Below are 4743 nucleotides of genomic sequence, written 5' to 3'. Positions count from 1 at the left end.
AAGAGAGAGAGAGAGAAAATATAAGGCATCAAAAAGTATGAATTTAACAAGAGAAGTGGCAAAACTCATATTCTGAAAGCTACAAGACACTGTTGAAAGAAATTAAGGAAGATAAAATTTAAAAATCCCACATTCATGGATTGGAAGACTTATTATTGTTAAGATAATAATACTACCCAAATTGATCTACAGATTCAAGGCAATCCCTATAAGAATCCCAGCTATATTATTTGTAGAAATTGAAAAGTTGAGTCTAATATTTATATGAAATTGCAAGGGATCTAGAATAGCCAGAACAATCTTGAAAAAGAATAATAAAATAGAAGGACTCACGCTTGCTAATTTCAAAACTTACTGTAAACCAACAGTAGTCAAGATAGCAAAGAACTGGTAAAAGTATGGACATACAGACCAACAGACTAGAATTTGGAGCTCAGAAATAAACCTATGTGTCTATGGTTAACATATGGTTTCAACAAGAGTGCCAAGACCATTTAATGGGGAAGGAATAGTCTTTTCCACAAATGGTACTGGGATACCTGTACAGCCACATGCAAAAACTGGACTCTTAACCTAACCCAATATACAAAATAAATGCAAAATCCATCAAAGACCTAACTGTAAGAGCTAAAATGGTAAAACTCTTAGAAGAAAACAGGGATAAATTGCATGACCTCAGATTTGGCAATGGGTTCTTAGTTAAGTTAGTGGCTGCTTTAAGCTAGGGTGGCAGACGGGCATTCAGGGGAGAAACAGCTAAAGAGTATCGGGTTTATTTTTGTAGTAAGAATAAATGTTCTAAAACTGACTCTGGTGATGGGTACAAAGCCCTGTAAATATACTAAAAACCACTGAGTTTTACATTTTAAATGAGTGAATTGTGTGGTATGTGAAATATATCAAAATGTAGCTGTTATAAAAGGGGATGAGGTCAGCCCTAGGGAACTGGGGAGCCTTAACCATGACCTGAACTGCCTATATCTGGTTCTCCTGAACATTGGTGGCGAGTGCTTCCAGGGAAACACCTGGGAGAGAGGCCTTAAAAAGTGGTTTGAATAACCAGTGTGCAGAAATAGGGGTGATCCCTAAGACTGAGGCCTAATTTGCTGGACTTGTTTGAGCAAATGAGTAAGGGTGATGAGATGTGGCTGGATATCCAGGGACCACCAGAAAGAACCTTTGTAAAAATCACAAAGTTTATAATTTTTGAGAGGCTATCAACTCCCAGTATCAAAATTTGGCCAATATTCTTGATAGGGGAAAAGATTCCTTTAGTCCTTGCTTTAAGATCTCCATTCTTATGGTCAACTGAACTTCTTTGAGTTCATATACTTACTACATTAAAATTTATATTTGGAAATAATTGTAGATTCTCATGCAGTTGTGGGAAATAATACAGAGAAATCCCATGTACCCTTCACCTAGTTTTCCCAATGGTAACACTTTGCAAAACAATAGCAATATAACAACCAGCATACTGGCATTGCTACAGTTAAGATACAGAATGCAGTCATTCCTCAATATCCCTGAGGGATTGGTTCCAGGACCCCTATAGATCCCAAACCTGAGACTGCTCAAGTCCCCGATACAAAATGACATATAATAGTATTTTCATATAACCCATGCACATCCTCTTGTATACTTTATCTCTAGGTGACCTCTAACACCTAATACAATGTAAATGCTATGTAAGTAGTTGTTATACTGTATTGCCTAGGAAATAATGACAAGAAAGAAGTCATCCATGTTTAGCACAGATACAGCCATCCTTCATTTTCTGAATATTTTTTATCTTGTTTGGTTGAATCCATAGATAAGGAACCCATGCATATGGAGGGCCAGCTGTACTTCCATTACCACAAAGATTCATGTTGCCCTTGTATAGCCACATCTGTTCCCTCCTGCCCTACCCCCTTCCTAACTCTTGACAACCACTCATCTGGTCTCCATTTCTATAACTTTGTCATTTCAAGAATATCATGTAAAGTAAACCATAAAGTATATGACCTTTTGAAATTGACCTTTTTCTTTTTAAGACAGGGTCTTGCTCTGTTGCCCAGGCTGGAGTGCAGTGGTGCTGTCACAGCTCACTACAGCATTAACCTCCTGAGGGCTCAAGTGATTCTCCCACCTCAGCCCCTCAGAGTGCTGGTATTGCAGGCATGAGCCATCATGCCTGGCTAAGATTGGCTTTTTGCATTCAGCATACTTCTCTGGAGAGTCACCCAAATTGTGTGTATCAATGACATTCCTTTTTATTGCTGAGTAGCAATCTATGACATGGATTTACCAGCTTGTGTTTAACCATTCATCCATTGAAAGATGCATGGGTTGTTTCCAGTTTGAGGGCTATTACAAAAAAGCTGTCATGAACTTTCATAAACTGGATTTTTTGTGTAAATAGAAGTTTCCATTTCTCTGAGATAAATTTTCAGGGATGCAATTGCTAGAGGTCGTCGGGTTGGTGCATGTTTAGCATTTCCCCCCCCACCCCGAGACGGAGTCTCACTCTGTTGCCCAGGCTGGAGTGCAGTAGTATGATCTCAGCTCACTGCAACCTTCGCCTCCCAGGTTCAAACAATTCTCCTGCCTCAACCTCCTGAGTAGTGGGGATTACAGGCCCCTGCCACCACATCCAGCTAATTTTTGTGTTTTTAGTAGAGATGGGGTTTCACCATGTTGGCCAGGCTGGTCTTCAACTACGGACCTTGTGATTCACCTGCCTCAGCCTCCCAAAGTGCTGGGATTACAGGCATGAGCCATTGCGCCCAGCCTGCATGTTTAGGTTTTTAAGAAACTGCCAAAATGTTTTCTAGAATGGCGGTACCATTTTATATCCCCACCAGCAATGTATGAGTGATCCCATTTCTTACATCCTCATCAGTTTATGGTGTTGGCACTATTTTTTACTTCAGCCATTTTTATAGGTGTATAGGGATATATCATTATGGGTTTGATTTGCATTTCCCTAATGGTTAATGTGGTGGGACATCTCTTCACATACCTCTCTGCCTTCTGTACATCTTTTTTAGTGAAATGTCTTTTTCTCATTTTCTAATCAAATTGCTTGTTGTTTTACTGTTGAGTTTTGAGATTCTATATAAATTCTAGATACTAGTGTTTTGTCAGATATGTGGCTTGCAGATATTTTCTTCCAGTCTGTAGCTTGTTAATTATCCTCTCTCTCTTTTTTTTTTTTTTTTTTTGGGGATTCCCTCAGTGGATTTACTTAGAGTGAAAATGGTATCTCGGTTTTGGATTTGCCCTTGCTTTTTTTTTTTTTTTTTTTTTTTTCAAGATGGAGAGTCTCGCTCTGTCACCCAGGCTGGAGGGCAGTGGTATGATTTTGGCTCACTGCAACATCCGCCTCCTTGGTTCAAGTAATTTTCCTCCCTCAGCCTCCCAAGTAGCTGGGATTACAGGTGCCTGCCACCACGCCCAGCTAATTTTTGTATTTTTAGTAGAGATGGGGTTTCTCTATGTTGGCCAGGCTGGTCTCAAACTCTTGACCTCAGGTGATCTGCCCTCCTTGACCTCCTAAAGTGCTGGGATTACAGGAGTGATCCACTGTGCCTGGCCTGTTTCATCCTCTCAATGGAGTCTTTCATTGAATAAAAGTTTTTTAAAAATTTTTATTGAAGTCTAATGTTTTGATAAGGTATAAGGTTCAGGTTGTGGCTTATTTATTTATTTTGCCTGTGATTGTTCAATTCTTCCTGCACCATTTGTTGAAAAGACTATCTTTTCCTCACTGAATTGCTTTGGCCTCTAAGTAAAAAAAATCAGTTGGGCATTGTTTTAATGCCCTCTCATTCACTCTTTTGGTGAGGGGAGGATTCCAGCTCTGGGGGTTGGGGGATGGCTGAACACCTGACACTCAACACTTGAAAGAAGAGCTCCACAGCAGTTTATGAGTCACATGTACTGAGAGGAGGATACCCCATGTCCACTGGATAACATAGGGGCTGCATTTGGGAACAGAGTGAACCAGCAAGGGCTGTAGGAAACAGGCTTTGTAGTAACAAGAGGGAGAGATGACTCCTGGTTCCTGTAGCCTGTAGGAGGATGTACTGCCTTGTTTGAATAATTCTGTGGGCTGGCAGGAACTGAACCCCATTATTCTGATATAAGCAGGAACTGTGCCTGGTCCCCAGGAACTGTGCCTGGTCCCCGTTACTCTGAGATAAGCAGTTAACTGTGCCTGGTCCCTTTGATAGGGCGCATTATCCACGTTATCCACAAGGAAGAGTGGGGAGTAGATCTTACGGTTAGGCCATTAAGGGCCCTCCTGATTTTACCAGATGTCAAGGCAGCAGTACATATTATTGGGCTTTAATTTTAGGCCTTACACAACAGGCATATTTGTGTATTGCTGGATTTTCTAATCTGTTCCATCAGTCTGTCTATACTCCTCCAAAACCACATATTCTTGATTACTGTAGCTATTATCTGCCCCCCTCCCCCCGAGGCCTCTTCTTAGGTGTCTCTTTCTGGCTGACCTATGGTTTAGCTGGCTGTGCTTAATTAAGTGGTGTTACCAGACTCCTCCTACTTGCTGACCAACAAAATCGCTGTTATTAAGAGTTACCTCAGGTTTGAACTTCCCCAAACTCTGCTTTAAATAAAGTCAATTCCTTCAGGGGTAGCTTTGGAGCTCTCTAGTCTTGTTAACTCTCTCCCACTGGGCAACATTTCGGAGTCACTACTCCCAGGTGATGGGTGGGGTGGTAGCCTCAGATCCTC

Source organism: Cebus imitator, unplaced genomic scaffold (genome assembly GCF_001604975.1).
Source record: "Cebus imitator isolate Cc_AM_T3 unplaced genomic scaffold, Cebus_imitator-1.0 Scaffold770, whole genome shotgun sequence".
Taxonomy (NCBI): domain Eukaryota; kingdom Metazoa; phylum Chordata; class Mammalia; order Primates; family Cebidae; genus Cebus; species Cebus imitator.
The sequence above is the reverse complement of the archived record's forward strand: the minus strand, read 5'-3'. Positions refer to the sequence as shown.